This window comes from Rhinoraja longicauda, chromosome 17 (genome assembly GCF_053455715.1).
Source record: "Rhinoraja longicauda isolate Sanriku21f chromosome 17, sRhiLon1.1, whole genome shotgun sequence".
NCBI classification, from domain to species: Eukaryota; Metazoa; Chordata; class Chondrichthyes; order Rajiformes; family Arhynchobatidae; genus Rhinoraja; species Rhinoraja longicauda.
This window is the reverse complement of record NC_135969.1, coordinates 22,971,669-22,990,200: the sequence shown is the minus strand read 5'-3', so window position 1 is coordinate 22,990,200 and position 18,532 is coordinate 22,971,669. Positions and strand designations below refer to the sequence as shown.

Sequence of the window (18,532 nt, the reverse complement as noted above, 5' to 3'; positions counted from 1 at the left end):
AGGAAGCAAAGGAGGAGCCAGCATCAATCCCTGAGGCACTCCATCAGTCACATGGACTCCCATTTTTATAGATAGTAAAAATGATAAATTATTTGAAAAATAGACGGATGATTAAAACAGAGATCACAGAATTGGCCTGACAAAATTACTATTTAGATAAATTCTCTTCTCTATCCCTTTTTAGACTTGCAGTGTATAACATCACATTTGTCACACTTTGGTCTCTTGTAATTAATGCTTCCATTCACAGTAGTTAAAATGCCAACTATCTGCACGTCATCAAAGCTGGGTATATGGCTTTATATCCCGTTATCTTTGTTGATAATAAATTCAGCAAATGATTGCAGCAACAAAACAGATCATTAGAGGAAATCCTGCCAATTTAAGCACCTGTAACATTACACCTCTGCTTGGTTTCAGCCAATTTCAGGAGGTGTGACTCTAAAATGAATGCTTTGAATCTTTAATTCCATGGCTTTAATTTTAGACAACAGTGTCTAATGGGGGATCCGCTGAAACCAAAGTTGTCATCGATGTGTGGAGCTGCAAGAGATGGACAAAGTCCTCAATCAATATTTCTGCTCTGTTTATACCACAGACAAAGACATGAAGACTAGGAAACTTGAGAAAGATAATAGAGATTTCTTGAGGTCAGTCCGAATTACAGTCAAGGAGGAGCTGTGTGTTCTAAGACATATGAAGATAGATAAACTCCAAAGCTTGATCAAATAAATCCAAGGACAACGTGGGAAGCTAGAGAAGAAATTGCAGGAGGTTTATAGCAGATAGAGAAGAAACCCGACTGAAATATCTGAATCATCATTAGTCATGGGTGAGGAGCTGGATGACTGGAAGGTGGCTAATGTTGTGCCTATATTTAAGATAGGCTGCAAAGAAAAACATGGGAACTATAGTTACTGGAGAGGATTCTGAGGGATAAGATATACATGCATTTGTCTATTTGGATAGACAGGAATTGATTAAGGCTGGTTTTGTGTGTGAGAGATCGTATCTCACAAATGTAACTGGTTTTTTTAAGAAGTAACTTAAAAGGTTAAAGAGGGCAGGGCTGTAACCATAGTTGTATGAACATAGTTGTATGAAAAGTATGGTTGTACTGGAGGCCTGTGACTAGTGGTGTATCTCAGGATCAATGATGGGCCCATTATTGTTGTCATCTGCATCAACTATTTGGATGAGAATGTACAAGGTACGATTAGTAAGTTTGCAGATGACACTAAAATAGATAGTATTGTAGACAGAAAAGATAGTTATTAAGAATGTTGGTCATCAGGACAGTGGAATCTTGATCAGCAAGACAAGTGGCCTGAGGAATGGCAAATGGAGTTTAATTCAGATAAGTGGGAGGATCTGCATTTTAGGAAGCTGAACAAGGGCAGATGTTCATAATGGACGGTAGGGTCCTGGGGAGTGTTATAGAGGAAAGAGGTCCAGGAGTAAAAGTACATAGTTCCCGAAAAGTGACTTCACAGATGGTGATAATGTCATTAAGCTGGAAAGTATGCAGAGAAAATTTACAAGGATGTTGACAGGACTCGCGGGCCTAAGCTTAAGGGAGAGGCATGTTTCTGTGTTGTGTGACTCTAACTCTATGACTCTAAGAAGGCTATTAGAACATTGGTCTACATCAGTCAGGGAACTGAGTGTAGAGGTTTGGATGTAGAAACAAGGAAATGCAGATACTGTTCCCCCAAAAAAGACACAAACTGCTAGAGTAACTCAGCGGGTCAGGCAGCATCTCTGGAAAACATGGTGTAGAAGAAAAAATTAAAATCTTCATTTACTTAATTTTGATCGGAATTAAACAAGATAACAAAAGGGTGTGCAGATGTGGCAATTGGCATCTCTCGTTGACCAGGTGCAGAAGAAGATCATGGGATTTTGGCAAAACAAGTTTCAGATGCATTATCTCTTGTTTGGGAATGCGTAGCATGGTGAATAAAGCACAACAAATTAGGACATAGATAAGGAAGCCTGTTTCTCAGTGGAAAGTTACAGAATGCCGGATCACAATAGTTAACCCTGTAATGTCGGTAACTATTGTGATCAAAAACACAACGGCAATAGCTGGGTAGACCACCCGCGCCCCCGACCTCTAGTAGCACAAACGTTGCAGTAAATGGGGGCTTATGATTGGCTCGGAGAGGGGGCAGTCTGCTTGAAAGATGAGATAGAATAATATCAAGATGCCCTTGTATTATGTTTAACTTGTATTAACCATCTGCTGTTGAATAAGATTAACATAAACAAAAAGTATACAGTATTATGACTAATGAAATAATTAATACCTATGTAGTAGATAGTAATAACAGGAAACCATATATAGCCAAGGTTGAAGTATGTTTTTGTATAATTGTATCTAACAAAAAAAAAGATGTTTACTGCACTGCATAACTGTCAGCTAATTCTGCTGCAAAGTCAGAGAACTGGTGAGCAGTTAACTGCCGGCATCTCTCCATGATATAATGCAATAAAGCCTCTTGAAGCAAACCTCGAAGTCCCCATTTTTCTTTTAATTTTCCTCTAAGTCAATTTCTTCGACACATGGATAGGTAATGTTTTAAGTTGGGATTCTTCTTCACACTTGTGGGATATTATATTTCAGTTGTTTAAGTCTTGGTGAGGCTGTACCTGGAGTATTGTTTTCAATTTTAGGCACCCTGCTATAGGAAAGGTGCCAATTGGTACCAGAAGATTTACAATAACTTTGCCAGGAATCATGGGCCTGAACTATAGAGAGAGTTTGGGTAGGGCTAGGACTTTATTCCTTGGAATGCAGTGAAAGGTGTATAAAAGGGAAATAGATAGGGTGAATGCAGTCTTTTACCAGGATAGGGGAATCAAGAAGTAAAGGGCATGGGTTTAAGGGGAAAGGGGAACCTGCGAGGCAATGTTTTCACACAGAGGTGGTGGGCATATGGAATGAGCTGCCAGAGGAAGGAGTTGAGGCAGGTACAATAGCAACATTTAAAATTTGGACAGGTACATTGATGTTTAATAGAACATAGAAATGTTTAGAGGGATATGGGTCAAACAAAGGCAAATAGGACTGGCGGAGATGGGCATCTTGGTCAGCATGGACGCGTTTGTCCAAAAGGCCTCTTTCTATGCGGTATGACTCTATGACTGAGCCTTCACAGTCATTCAGGGTACAAATGCTACCAGAATCCAAGTGAAAGAAGTTTCTCTTTACATTCATCTTAATTGGTTTACCCCTTATTCTAGGCTCACAATCCCATCTAATTCTACATCATCAACAAATTTGGAAGTACAGCATTTGGTTCCCTCAGCCAAATCATTAATATGGATTGTGGTGACTGGCAATGGAATGAATTTGAAAGATCCTGAAAAACCCAAACCTTTCGGATAGCCATAGAAGGAGAATTTTCAGACTGCTGCTATCAAGAACAAGGGGCAGATCCTTACAACATAGCAGAGTCCTTTAATAATTCTCTATCTGGCATGATAACTTCTCTCCCCACCATCAAAATCATCTACAAGAGGTGCTGTCTCAAGAAGGCAGCATCTATCATCAGAAGCCTGAAGCTCCATACTACTCGTTTCAGGAACGGTTACATTCCTACAACTATCAGGTCCTTAAGCCGATCTGTACAAACCTAATAATACCTCAGCAACAGAACACTGCAGATAACCTCTTGCATTACCATGAGCTTGTTTTGGAACTACATATTGCACTAATATCTTGTTTTTTGCACAATCCTTTTATTTTCAGTCTTAGAGAATTTATGTGTAATTTATATATAAATTACTATGCATGCGACAATAAATGTGACATTGCTATTTACAGTTTAGAGATAACACTCATCCATCAAGTCTATCAGCAAGAGATCTGGGATGAGCATTTTTCCGTTTGAACTTCTGAGTCATTTCTAGATTGAGATGCAAGGGTAATATGAATCTATTCCATATGGAATGCAAGAAATATTACAACTCTGAATGCAATACGGCATCATTCACAACCAGTTAACCTCAAATAAATCGATCCTGACAAAGTCTACTCAGGCACACGTCATGATTTCAGAATTTACTATCATTCACTAACTAGAGTGCGACTGAGGTACGGATTTTGTGTCACATACCTAGCAGGAGAAAATATAGATTTAAAATCATGTTCAATATAATGCAATAACATTATCCAAATTATCAGGATGAAGCAAACGACAAGTAGCGTAGGCAGTAATGTTCCTGTTTTACTTTAGAAGTCGCCAGTCGGGAGTTTGAAACCCCCACACTCCTCTTCCACTTCATGTACTCCGTCCACATGTTGTGATCCACAGCTGCTCTTGAAACCAATGCTCCACATGTCATCTACAATGTCTTCAACTGAATTTTTATATTTCGCTTTCATCTCTACACTGTAGCTGACTTGTGAAGCAAAACTTTACAGCTGGCTTCACACAATGAGAAATTGTTTTTGAATTGAATCTCCTCTTTTGTCCTGTACCAACATCCATCCCTGACAGGTTTCACACTCAGCCAAGTACTTTTAACTAACTCATCTTTACAAAATTGGCCCTTGGCTGTTCCTTCAAAATTTGTCACATAGCATGTAGATCAGGTTTCACTGAATGCTTCAGGCACTGGTTGCCTCAGAGCATACTGATATTGAATGCTGGGATTCAAACAGGTGCAAGACACTCTAAAAATGTAAGGTCTCAGGCTGATGGCATGATGTGTAATCAGTATAATTTGTCTGCCTGTCATAATGTGGATCCATGTGTATATTTACATCCCAAAGTGTTAATGGCACAATTGAATTTTCATATAACAAACAAAACCATCTCACCGTGCTACTGTTTCCACGCCTGTCTTTCAAACACTCACAACCTTTCACAACCTCAGGTGTACCTTCATTCAAGTGCAGAGACCAACTCATCTCAGCAGCTAAGAATGGATATTCTGACCCAAAACTCCAGCTGCCCAATTTCTTTCCATTTGCACCTATGTATTCATTCTCCAGTGCACATGTGCATCCCAGAGGATCAGAATCGAGTGCTCAAGGTAGGAAACCATCTGGGTTTGGAACCCAAAATGTTCCAGATCCGAAACATGTTCCAAATCTGCAATCTGCCCACAGTGGAGCAGTGGAGCAGATCTGCTACCATTTTAGTTGCCTGCCATTTTAGGAAGGAATTTCAGGAAATAAAAGATAATTCATGCGAAACATAGATGGACCAGGCAGCTAAAAGTAATTAATTTCTTTTTTTTTCTCTCTGGAAACGTTAGGTGTCCATAAACATTATCTTGACCAGAAACCATGCATCTCTCCAGTAGATATCAAACTCCAGTGGCTATCAAACTGTACAACTCCTCCCCCTTCTGTCATGGGGCAGACTGAGACCGACTCACCTCCCCCCCCCACCTCCCCTCCTCACCCCCTCCTCCCTACTCTTTGCACATCCCCAATCCTTTCCACTTGTCACTTCAATTTCATGTATTTTGTGTTTTTATGACTGTTGGCAGATCAATTTCCCTCCTGGGATAAATAAAGTTCTATCATACCATATCGTATCATAGATGAGGTGGTTGAAATACCACTGGTTGACTGTTTCTGCCAAACATTACACTAAACATTTAACCTTTCCATCACCATCAGTGCGTAGTACCTGTAATGCTGCACCTACTTGCCAACACCATGTTTATGCTATTGCCTACAGGTTCTTCTTCAGGTACATCAACCTGAGTTTGAAATATATTGCTAGTTCTTCATTTTCGAAGAGTCTAAATCTTGGAATTCCCTCACCGACAAAACTGTGAGAGTAACTTAACTGGAAAGACTGCAGTGATTCAAGATGGTTCAGCACTATCTTCTCAACATGAGCAATAAGTCCTTATCTTGCAGCACCATCTAGATTCTGAAAAAAAATCAAAAATAGATGACTGGACAATTTTGGGAGTGACGTATCCCAGTGTAATCTGTATTATTTGAAATAGTTATAATAGTTATAATGAACATTATAAATTTATTACATGCAAGAGGGCATATTGGGACATTTCAATTACTCCAATTTTAACTGAGATGCAGTCCGTGTGAAATGTATAAAGGACACAGAATTCCTAACCTGCTTTTAGCAGAGCTTTGTCAACTGTTTTAGGCTATTTTAGTGCTGTAATGAGACAGGTTTAATTAATAATCTCATAGTAAATAAACCACGAGCAAAGCATGGTCACAGCATGGGAAAATTTCAAATTCAGTTTCAGGGCAAGAACCATGGGTTTACAATTAGTATCCTTAAATAGAGACATTAACCATGGCAAGGTTCAGATATGACTGAGAAAATAGATTAAAGGTTAAAATATTCATGAGTTATTTCATAAATCTCAGAAATAACATTCTCAATCACAATCAAAATCCCAATAAAACTTTATTAGTCAAGTATGTTTTGCAACATACGAGGAACTTAATTTGCCATACAGTCATAACAATAAAAAGCAACAGGACACACATAATACATTTTAACATGAACATCCACCACAGTGACTCCTCCACATTCCTCACTGTGATGGAAGGCGAAAAAAAGTTCAATCTCTCCCTTCTTTGTCCTCCAGCGGTCGGGGGCTCCAACCTTCCGTTGACGGGATGATCTTGACTCCCATAGCCGGCGGCGAGCCTTCCTCGTAGGGGCGATCAAGCTCCTTCATTGGGGGGGAATCTCAGTTCCCCCGCGCCGGCGATCTACCCCGGGCCGGGACCAGTCGAACCTCGTGCAGCTTTTGGAGCTCCCGACCGGTCTCAACCCGAGACTGCGAGCTCCTGATGTTAAAGTCCGCAGGCTGCATTGGAGCGTCAATCCCAGGCAAGGGATCGCAGGCTCAGATGATAAGTCCACACCCCCACGGGGACTCAAGGTCAGTCCCAGGCAAGACCTCCAGCTCCGTGATGTTAAGCCGCAGAGCGACCAGAGATACGATCCGGAAAACAATCGCATCTCCGGCAAGGTAAGAGATTGAAAAAAAGTTTCCCCGACCCCCCTCTCCCACCCCCTACATAAAACATAGTGAGGAAACAGAACCACGAGAAGGATGCAACTTTCTTGACTATTGGGAGAAGTTAAGAATGGTGTCATAGAACACAAAACAGTATAGTACAGGAACAGATCCTTTGGCCTATGATATCTGTGCCAACCATGATGCATGATTTAAAACTGTACAACTGTTCTATGCCCTCTATTATTTGACATTTCCAACCTGTGAAATAGACTTGGACTATGCCTTTCATAATTTTATAACTTTGATCTGATCATTCCTCAGCCTCCAATTCTTCAAGAAAACAATGCAAGTTTGTCCCACCCTCCATCTTGCTCTCTATTCCAGGCAAAACAATTGCGGGCCTCTTCTCTATATTCCTTCTGTAATATGGTGACCAGAACTGAAACAAATTTCCCTGAACACGAAGATGTAGAATCGACTGGTGTTCATCTTGATTACTTCCCACCAGTGCATCAGGAGTCATGGTTCTCTAAATGTGCAAGCCCTTTTAAGTTTCTCGAGGTTTTCTGTGGTCACCAGCTTAACATTCATCTTCCATGTTCCCCTGGCAGCTCATGGTCTTTCTGTAAACAACACTGAGCCAGCAGGAGAAGTGGTTCGAGAAAATCACTGCCATGATGTCAGTAAATCTGACTGTGAATGTTTGTGATACAAAGAGGAGGTCAGTTTGGGATGTGTAAGAAGATAAACCGAAGATAGACACAAAAAGCTGGAGTAACTCAGCGGGCCAGACAGTATATAATATAAGACAATAACTGCAGATGCTGGTACAAATTGAAGGTATTTATTCACAAAATGCTGGAGTAACTCAGTAGGTCAGGCAGCATCTCAGGAGAGAAGGAATGGGTGACGTTTTGGGTCGAGACCCTTCTTCAGACTGATGTCAGGGGGGCGGGACAAAGGAAGGATATAGGTGGACAGGAAGATAGGGGGAGATCTGCGAGGGGAAGGGGAAGAGAGCGGGCCAGACAGCATCTCTGGAGAAAAGGAATAGGTGACGTTTCGAGTCGAGTCCCATTTCCAGACTGAAAGTCAGAGAAAGGGAACCGAGAGATATAGACTGTGATGTGGAGAGATATAGAACAAATTAATGAAAGATATGCAAAAAAGTGACGATGATAATGGAAACAGGCCATATTTAGCTGTTGCCTAGGTGAAAACGAGTATAGACAATGAGACTCAACAAGACGACTTTGAAGCTGATATGACTTTGAGGCTGATCCAGATGTTCCACACAGACATCAGTAGTACAATTCAGATCAAAGCGTGAGAAACAGAAAGCTTCCCCACCAAATATGTAATCTGTCAAACCTGCCCTCACTCTTCTGTTTTTTTTTGTGTGTTGAATTTTGCCAAATCCAGGAAGAGGTGAAGAAGAGATCGATGAGGGCAGGGCAGAGGACGCTGCCTAATGGACTTTAACAATGCCATTGACAAGGTTCCACCAGGTAAGCTGGTCTGCATTGTTAGATCCCATGAAATCCAGGGTAGCCAGTCAATTGCATTCAAAATTGGCTTGATGGTGGGAGTGAGAGTGTGGTAGTGGAGGGTTGTTATTCAGATTAGAGGCATGTGACAGGTGGTGTGCCACAAGGATCTGTGCTGGGTCCATTGTTGTTCATTATTTATATGAACAATTTGGATGAAAATGTGGTTAACATGGTTAGTAAGTTTGGAGATGTCATCAAAATTGGTGGTTTGGTGGACAGTGAAGAAGATTATTTTAAAATACACAAGGATCAAGACCAACTGGGAAAGTGGGCCAAGGAATTGCCATGGAATTTAGCTCAGATAAATGCAATGTTGTATTCTTGTTAAGTAAACCAGGGCAGGACTTGTACAGTATATGGCCGGGCCCTAGAGAGTGTTATAAGATTATTAAGGGGTTGAACATGTTAGAGGCAGGAAACATGTTCCCAATGTTGGGGGAGTCCAGAACCAGGGGCCACAGTTTAAGAATAAGGGGTAGGCCATTTAGAACAGAGATGAGGAAAAACTTTTTTAGTCAGAGAGTTGTGAATCTGTGGAATTCTCTGCCTCAGAGGGCAGTGAAGGCCAATTCTCTGAATACATTCAAGAGAGAGCTAGATAGAGCTCTTAAGGATAGCGGAGTCAGGGGGTATGGGGAGAAAGCAGGAACGGGGTACTGATTGAGAATGATCAGCCATGATCACATTGAATGGCGGTGCTGACTCGAAGGGCCGAATGGCCCACTCCTGCACCTATTGTCTATTGTCTATTGTTATAAAAAAGGGTACAAGTACAAGAGTTCTCTGAAAGTGGTGATACAAGTGAAAGACATTTGGCAAACTTGCAGACGTCTGGCAGACGGTAGCGCAGCGGTAGAGTTGCTGCTTTACAGCGAATGCAGCGCCGGAGACACAGGTTCGATCCTGACTACGGGTGCTGCACTGTAAGGTGCTGCACTGTACGTTCTCCCCGTGACCTGCGTGGGTTTTCTCCGAGATCTTCGGTTTCCTCCCACACTCCAAAGACGTACAGGTATGTAGGTTAATTGGCTGGGTAAATGTAAAAATTGTCCCTAGTGGGTGTAGGATAGTGTTAATGTACGGGGATCACTGGGAGGCACGGACTTGGAGGGCCGAAAAGGCCTGTTTCCGGCTGTAGATATATGATATGATATGATATGAAGGGTGCCCACCCAAAACATCACCTATCCATGTTCTCCACAGATGCTGCCTCACCTGCTGACCTATTCCAACACATTATGTCTTTCATAGAGTCATAGACTCATAGAATATGGAATCAGGCCCAACTTGCCCATGTGGACCAGGATGCCCCACCTACACTAGTCCCACCTGCCCCATGTCCATCTAAGCCTTTCCTATCCATGTATCTGGAACAAATGTCTTTTAGATATTGTTATAGTACCTGGCTCATCTACCCCCTAGGCAGCTAATTCCATAGACCCACCACCCTCTGTGTGAAAAAGCTGCCCCTCAGGATCCTATTAAATCCTTCTTCTCTCACCTTAAACCTATGTCCTCTGGTTCTAGTCTGAGTAAAAGACTGTGCAGCTACCCTATCTATTCCCTTCATGATCTTATACATTAGGTAGCAGCACGGTGGCGCAGTGGTAGAGTTATTGTCTTACAGCGTTGCTTACAGCGCCGGAGACCCAGGTTCGATCCTGAATATGGGGGCTGTCTGTACAGAATTTGTACATTCTCCCCATGACATGCGTGGGTTTTCTCTAAGATCTTTGGTTTCCTCCCACACTCCAACCAAAGAGATAATGGTTTGTAGGTTAATTGGCTTGGTAAATGTAAAAATAGTGCTGAGTGTATGTGGGGTAGTGTTATATGCGGGGATCGCTGGTCGGCGCGGACCCGGTGGGCCGAAGGGCCTGTTTCCGCGCTGTATCTCTAAATTAAATTAAATTATATAAATATCCCCTCATCCTTCTAAGCTCCAAGGAATAAAGTCCTAGCCTGCCAAACTTCTCTCTAAATCTTCTCTGCACTCCTTCCAGCTTAACAACATCTACTCTGTAGCAGGGTAACCAAAACTGAACACTGAACCATGAGCTGGAATAAGCCATGTTCTTCAGTCACTATCGATGAGAAGTTTAAAACCATTAAAAGTTTACAAAGTTTACAAACACCATTTTCTAATATAGTAATCACCCTTTAAGAGAAACCATCAATGCTAAGTGTGTTGCCCAGATTACTTCTGCACCAGAGAAACTACTTATGCCTTTAATGCACTCCAGGGTTTTATATCTGGTTTCAACCTTCCATTGCACTTTACAGAATACCAAGCTTGAGAAAACCACAATGCTAAGCAACATTCTCCTTGCCCTTGGTCTGAATTTCTTTGATTGGCTACTGTGATTGCCTGAAAATGCATATCATACTTAAGATAGGAAAATAAATGTATTTGATTAAAAACAAAAAAATTGGATAAACATAAGCTTTGTGTTTTTTTTGAAAACTTGAAGATCTATTAATGGCAGCCTGTCGTCTGGAATATTTCAGCTCATTGATGCCCCTTGAGGAAGGAGCAGGAAACAAATTGCTGGAGGAACTCAACAGGTTAGGCAACATCTATAGAGAAAATGGACAGGTAACCTTTCAAGTTAGAACCCTTCTTTAGACAGATGACCACACTAATGAATGTCAGGTTGTCATCTTCCAAACCATCTTTTTTTTTTTACCCATGAAAATGTTGCCTCATATTTGAATTTACTTTTTGAACATTGTTTGCAACTTTCAAATTAAATATCAAATATTGTTCTTCAAACAGTATTAAGCTTGGTTCAAGAAATTCCTGACTCTCAGTGAAAATTTCACATGGCTGTTTTCACATTTTGCTTTCCATCATTTTCTGACTTGAGAGCAAACAACTGCATTTGGAAGCTTGATTCTCTGATTATCACAGGTCAGAGCTCTCTGACAACCACAACAAAAACTTTTAAGAGTGAGATGTTTGGGAATGATCTGTTGTTAGCTTTTTAACATGATCACCTGCCTGGAAACCGTCTGTGCGTATTATCCACATGAGCTCATGCCATTTTAAGGTTTCAGCTCACCTCTATCTAGAAGACTGCTATTTAAGGAAGGGAGAAAAAAGAACCATACCTCAGTTGGCTTGACATCAGTGTCAGCAGAATACTAAGCCATCATTAAGGAACTGGTAATGGCACTTGTAAAGCCATAATACGATTAGGTAGAATCAAAGGGAAAATTGTGTTTGACAAATTGAATGTTTTTTGAACTGGCAGGGTAGATAGGGTTGGTACATCAAGGGTTCACGGGGTTGAGGAGACAAAAGGGTGTCAGATAAGAGGATGGGTGAAATGGATAGTCAGAGTTTAGTTTAGTTTAGAGATACAGCGCGGAAACAGGCCCACCAAGTCCGCGCCGACCAGCGATCCCCACACATTAACACTATCCTACACACACTGGGGATAATTTACACATACACCAAGCCAATTAACCTACAAACCTGTACGTCTTTGGAGTGTGGGAGGAAACCAAAGATCTCAAAGAAAACCCACGCAGGTCACGGGGAGAACGTGCAAACTCCGTACAGACAGCATCCATAGTCAGGATCGAACCTGGGTCTCCGGCGCTGCAAGCACTGTCAGGCAGCAACTCTACCACTGCGCCACTGTGGCCACAGAAGGAGGGCTATGGGTGGAATAGGATGATCTGCTTTCACATTGTGTATCAAATATGCTTCACTTCAGAGAAAGCACAGTGCTGCTATGGAAGCAGTCATTTCCGTTGGCCAAGAGAGTTTACCCAGATAGCCCGATCAATGTTTTGCTTCCAGCATGTTCTGTTTGAGTTAGCTTTACATTGCTGCTAAAGGGTATTACCGGCAAATTCCTGGTGTACAGAAATGTTGCAGTCTCTGATGTACCATTAATACACTCTTTTGTAATTTGCAAATCAGAACATAACGTAGTTTAGTTAGTTCCGGGGCATTGTATAAATACCAAGAATTTGGGTTTATACAAAACCTTGGGACATTATAAAAAAATTACTGTACAACTAATTTATGGCCAAAGTATGCAAAAGCCTTAGTAAGTCAGGAGGATTTGGGTCAAGTACACACCACAGGGAGGTACAGTGACCCACTGTCAGGGACCCACTGATCAGGCGGCCCACTGTCAGGGAGTGTTGCAGGCAAAGGTGCCATCTTTCGGTAAGAAATTAAAATTAATCCCAAATAAACTTTCAGGTGGATGTACAAGATTTCATGCCACTACTTCCAGTTGGTATTTATCCTTTAGTCAACATTATAGAAGGTCTGATAATTTGGTTATTGTCATTTATGCAATCATGGTACACACCCACTCGGCTTCCTCTATTACCTACATTTCCTCCTTTCAGAACTTCCAAGCGATCCACCGATACAGTAAGCATAGCCTAGGACAACGTACAAGGTCCCTTGCAATTGTAACTACTTTATTAATATTAACATTTTTGGGTTATCCTGCATTAATGGGTTGTACAGGAATGCTTAATTTATTCTTTCTTTCATCAAACTTTCAATGCAGTTGCCACTCATAGATTCAAAAAAATATACAGCTCGAAAATAAGCTCTTTGGCCCAACTCATTCACACTGACTAAGTTGCCTATGTCAGCTTGTCTCATTCGCCTTGCCTGGCCCATATCCTTCCAAACCTTTCCTATTGACATACCTGTGTAAATGTTCTTTAAATGTCACATTTATAGCCACCTCTACCACTTCCTTTGACAGCTTGTTCCATGAACACACGACCCTCAGTATGGAAAAGTTGCCTATCAGATTCTATTAACATCTTTCCCTCACCTTAAACCTTTGGCCTCTAGTTTTAGACTCCCGTATCCTGAGAAAAGACTGTGACTAATCACCTTAGTTAGGCCCCTCATGATTTTATAAACCTCGATAAGGTCACCCCTCAGCCTCCTACACTCTGGGGAATAAAGACCCAACCTATTCAACCACTCCTTACAACCCAAATTCTACAGACTAGATAACATCTTCAGAAATCTTTTCTTCCACCCTTTCCAGTTTAAAAACACCCTCTAATTATTACATCACTCATTATTCTAGAAAAGCTAAAAGTATGTTAAAAGTACATACATCTCTTATCAGAACTGGGTAACTGTAGGAATACCAGGAATATAAATATCCACCCTCACTGCACCTCAGAGACTAAGTAACACAATATTCTGTTTCAATGAAGTCAAACCTCGCTCCCCCCTCCCCTGACAAATTACAATAATAATAGGTTAAGTGAACTTTCCCTGCCATTATTCTCCCATCCCCAGTCGAGATGTACTGCATGCATACTGAGATTGAAGCAGCCTCAATCAAAGATTTGGCAGCAAAAGAGAACAAGTATTGTGAAGTACTTCTGCTTCTGCCTAGGAATACAACAGCTCATTGATTGATCAGGTGGGCCATTGCAAAAGATATATTCCAGCATTCATCAACTCTCTTGCAAAAGGCTGTATTGGCTGCCTGATTTAGAACGCTCATACTTCTTCCACAGAAAAAATGCAGGGGAAAGTAACAGGGGATGGGGTGGTTTGGGTGGGAAGGGATGAGTGAACCAAAGAGTTGTGGGGGGAGCAGTCTTTGCAGAAGGCAGATATGGGTGGGGATGGGAAGATGTGATTGGTGGTGGGATCATGGTGGAAGTGAAGGAAATGTCGGAGGACAAGGTATTACATGTGGAGGCTGGTGGGATGAAAGATGAGGACCAAGGGTAGTATATCCTTGTTCCACTGGGGGGGCGGGGTAGGAGAAGCGAGGGCAGAACTATGGGATACAGATAGGGGAGAAGGATCTATCTATGACAGCAGGGAGGAAACCACGTTTACTAAAGAAATAGGACATCTCAGTAGTCCTAGACTTTCCCCTACAATCGCAGGGGATGTTACACCTGTCCCTATACCTCCTCCCTCTTCTTCATTCAGGGACCCATCCAGCAGTCCTTCCATGTGAAAAGGAGCTTCAATCTTACCTCCTAAAACCTCATCTTCTGCATAGTCCCCAATTTAGTCTCCGTTACTTTGGCGAGGCCAAGCATAGTCTTGGCGACCACCTCACCAAGGCCTGATGGATCTCCCAGTTGTTACCCATTTTAGCTCCTCTTCCCATTGCCATACATACCTTTCTGGCCTGGGCCTCCTCCATTACCAAAGTGAGGCCACACGCAAAACTGGAGAACCAGCACCTTGTATTCTGCTTGGGTACATTGAATTCTCAATTTTTAGGTAACTTCAAAACCACTTTCCCTCACCTTTCTCCCCCTCTCTCCTTTGTGCCCCACCTGGGCTTGCATCTATTTTTCCCCTCCCCCCTTCCACTTACATTCCTTCCTCTAGCTTCACAATTTGCAATTCTTCAATCCTTTAGTCTCACACCATCTGTCTTTTCATCTCTGGCCTTTGTCCAACCATCTGCCTATCAAAAGTCCCCCTCACTAATATCCATCTATTACCTGCCAGGCTTCGTCCTGTGCCTCCTCTCTTCCAGCTTTTTTCCCCACAATCAGTCTGAAGAAGGATCCGGACCTGAAACATTACCTATCAATGTTCTCCAGAGATGCTGTGGACCCGTTAAGACTAGTATCTGCAGTTCCTCGTTTCTTCATATTTCTTCCAATAGACATTCACAAACTCCCTTCCCCATCACTGGCATGTAATTAACACTTTCATGTAATTTAAGCTCCAAATGACAATTACATTTAATGATTTTTATCCAAGCTTTAATATTAACCCATTACAGAGCCTCTAATCAACATAAAGCCATCACTTGGGTCTACACATGCACCACAGAAAAGGTTTTCACTCAATAAGGGGAAAAATCAAATTAGTGTTTATTTGTAGACTGGTTGGTGCTGTTGAATATAGGTGAGTGAATGCCGTTGGCTGAAGATAGATTGTTAGAATCACTCTTGTTGAATGTTTTCATTACCTGACACTTGTGTGGTACAAAAATTACTTGTTTCTCAACATGTTCGAGGTCTTGTTTCGTGTAGGCATGGATTACTTCATTTTTGCATTTGCAATCATTAATAAATTTCCCTTCTGATTTTACATTGGAAGAAAGGTGATGGAACACCACTGCTGACTGGGTCTAGGATACTGACCTGAGGAACATTTTCAGTGATGTGCTGGGGAATCATATTTAGCAACCACCAACCAATCTTCTTCATACAAGACACGACTCCAACAATTTAAGTATTCTCTACTTGAAACCCTTTGAGTGCCCTTTACACTGTTTCTCATGCTGGGTGTATAAAGTAATCATTCACACTTCATTGCTGGATTTCAGCATGTTTCGACCAAGACTATGATAAGATCTAGGTCTGAAATTGAGCTGGCATGAGGTCCTGGGTAGTCTCAAACTGAAAATCAGTAAGAGGTGATTAATTTTAGAGCACAATGACACCTTCCATAATTTTATCAGTGATTGAAAGTAGATTGATTTGGGATATAAATAACTACTGTAGTCATATTGTTCTGCTTACTATGGATGGGACAAATACAAGATATTTCCCAGGTTGTTGGTTCAACGCTCCAAGGAATAAAATACTAATGTGTCCATCCTCTCCCTATAGTTCAGGCCCTCAAGTCCTGGCAATATCCTTGTAAATCTTCTCTGCACTTTTTCCAGTTTAACAACATCCTTCCTCTCGCAGGGTGACCAAAACTCCAAATGCAGCCTCATCGACGTTTTGTGCAACTGGAACATACCATCCCAACTTCTAGACTGAATACCTTGACTTATGTGACAACATCTCTTCAACTTCATTATCTTGACCTTGCCCCTCTGACCATGAAGGCTCCAGGCGTTGTATGTCTGAAATTTTAAAGGACTGGGTTTGGGTTGTGATGAAGAAGTTGTTCAAACTTGTTGGAGATCATCATATGCAGCTTCTGACTCACCAGAATGTGTGGGATCAGGGAGAAGAGGATGAAAGAAGAGGAATGGATGTCAAAAGGATCTCCAGCCTCTGACTCAGCCATTATCTGTGATTTTAGCAATACCACCTGCTTTCAGAATTGGCTTCTTCATGCGGGTCAAAACATATTGTTCTCTAATTCCTTCAAGTTACGTGCTGCTACACATCACTTTTATTTGCAAGAAACCAGGAAATGTGTCAGTGAGTATCCAACAGCAAGTTTGAGTGATGGTTGATAAAATACAAATGTGCATAAGTTGTGGATACAAGGCTTGTTACAATGCTGTGTGCCCGAAATTGTGTGTGTGAAGATCTGATAAATGTATGGACTTGATAATTATATTGCAAAATAAAAGGTTTTGTATTTTATGATTGAATTGAATTTGAAATGTTATCACTAAAAACGGCCTTACAGGTAATTTCAAACAACATAGAGTGTAGATCAGCATGTGGAATTATGATGTTGTGGGTTAGGGTTAGGGTGGATGCAAATCAGGATTGGTCAGAAACCAGTAAATGACCAGTGTATTGCAGGCTTCAAGATGAAAATACATTTGAGAACAAACATATCTCACCGTGAAGAGGAACGACAGGTCATCTAAAATCAGACAAGGTGGTGCGGAAGCATTTGTCTGGCAAGTGAGGCACTTTCAGCACTATATCTTAAATGAGATGTTACAACAAGAGGGGAAGTGCCAACATTGATTAAAGCGACAACTACAGCTGTGTAAAGGGAGGATATGTCAGAAGGAATGAGACTACATAGGTTCAGTTAATGAAAAAAGGCATCAATCGCTTTCATGAGTTGCACTACCATAGGCTACAACTGAGTCTGAGGGAAATAGAAGAGCAAAGTTGCAAGCAAATGTTGACGATCCCCCAAGAATATCCTCTCGAAGTACCACTGCGATGTTCACCCTAATCAAAAACACACTTCCTCTCCTCTCTTACTTGCAACTCTATCATGCCTGTAGCATCTGTGCCCTGGAACATTGTGTTGCCAGTGCTGTCCCTGTTGCAGTTTTGTCTATCAGACCTTCCTCTCTCCCTGACTTGACACGGCCTGTTCTCTCACCTGAATTTACTCACTACGTAATCTATATCAGGCTCTATTTCCCCATCTGCCACACTTTTGGTTTGGGTTTCACTACCCAGCCAGCCGAGTTTAAACACAAACAAGCAGCAGTAGCAAATTTCCCCGCCAGGATATTGGTGTTCCTCCAGTTCAGATGCAACCCATCGCTCCCCTACAGGTTCCACCAAATCTGGAAGAGACTCCAATAATCCATATACCTGAATGCCCCCACCCCCAGCCCCGGAATCAGATCCCGAGCCACACATTTATCTGTGCCATCTTCCAGTTCCTTGTCTCGCCAGCTCGTGGCATAGGATGGAATTCTGAGATGACAACTTCAGAGATCCTGCTTTTCAACTTACTACCTAACTTTCTAAATTTTCTGAACAGGACGCGATACCAATAAGGACCACAATCCCTGGGTGCACAGCCTTCCCTTTTAGAATGTTCTCTGCCTGTTCCAAGATATTCTTGACCATGGCATCAGGACGGAAACACACCATCCAGGAGTCTTGCTGAATTAAAAATTAAGGTAAGGCCAATTTTACTAGACAGAGAAGTAATTTATCAAAAGTGGATTGCAACTAGTTACTTGATTGCAAGTCGGTTACAGAACAGTGCAAGACATTTAAAAAGGGGATTCAAGTAATTCAAAGTAAACATGTTCCTCCTAAGAAAACTGAGCTGCCACGTATGACAAATGTTTTATATTCTTTTGAGGAGGTAACAGAGAGTCAATGAGGAGAATGCATTTAATATTGCCTACATGGATTTCAGCAAGTCTTTTGACAACTCCCTAAAGGCAGGTTGGTCAAACGGAAAAGCACACGAGATACAAAGGAGAGTGGCACATTGGATCCAAAATTAGCTTTGGAAGTAAAATGTAATGGTTGACCACCGAGCACATTATCTGGTCTGGTATAAATCCTTGCCACTTTGAGGCCCAGAATGCTGTTTTCAGGCGATTTAATAATTGGTGGTAGTTTGACTGTAG

At 41.7% G+C, this 18,532-nt stretch overlaps 1 protein-coding gene across 1 annotated transcript in view; it reads right to left on the bottom strand.

The window, feature by feature from the left end:
* tex264b (testis expressed 264, ER-phagy receptor b) overlaps positions 1-18,532 on the bottom strand; it is a 236,554-nt gene that overhangs the window by 138,724 nt on the left and 79,298 nt on the right. The window lies entirely within an intron of this gene.